This window comes from Capsicum annuum, chromosome 10 (genome assembly GCF_002878395.1).
Source record: "Capsicum annuum cultivar UCD-10X-F1 chromosome 10, UCD10Xv1.1, whole genome shotgun sequence".
In the NCBI taxonomy this organism is placed as follows: domain Eukaryota; kingdom Viridiplantae; phylum Streptophyta; class Magnoliopsida; order Solanales; family Solanaceae; genus Capsicum; species Capsicum annuum.
In genome coordinates, this window is record NC_061120.1 from 57956095 (window position 1) to 57956922 (window position 828).

An 828-nucleotide genomic window follows, 5' to 3' on the forward strand; every position below is an offset into this window, starting at 1 on the left:
AATCAAACTCAACCTCCCAAGTAGCCTTATCTACAGGTTAATGTTGCAACTGAATCTTAACCACAAGGAAAACTCTAGAGCACAACCACCTAACATCCCTAGACAGAATGGAGACTGGCTCCTCAACAACAGACAATTGCTCATCTAACTAAATGAATCCCAACGAAGGACATAAGACTTATCAGGAATACAGCAGTGAAGCATAGAAATATAAAAAGATAGATAAACAACTGAAAAATCCATGGGAAAGGCCAACTCATAGGCAGTATCACCAACGGTCTGAAGAATCTCAAATGGACCAATATACCTGAGGCTAAGCTTACCCCTCTTCCCAAACCTCATCACACCTTTCATGGGTAAAACTTGAAGAAAAACACGATCACCAATAATAATCTCAAGGAATGAAGCCTACGGTCTGCATATCACTTCATCTACTCTAAGTTGCTTAAAATATATCCTGAATGATACGTACTTTGTCAAAAGACTCACAAAGCAAGTCATACCTTAAGGCCTCACCTTTGAAACATCAAACTAACCTATTGGCAAGCGACAACACCTACTATACAATACCTCAAAAAGATCCATATCAATACTAGAATGGTAGTTATTATTATAAGCAAACTCTGCTAAAGCTAAATTTTGATCCCGCTGGACACCAAAATCTATCACGTATGTACAGAGCATATCCTCCAAAACCTGGATAGTCTGCTTTAACTGCCATCATCCTGAGGGTGAAACACTATACTGAAATCAACCCGATTATCCAACTTATCCTAAAATATCCTCAAAAAGTGAGATGTTCACAATGAACCATGATCTAAGATAATA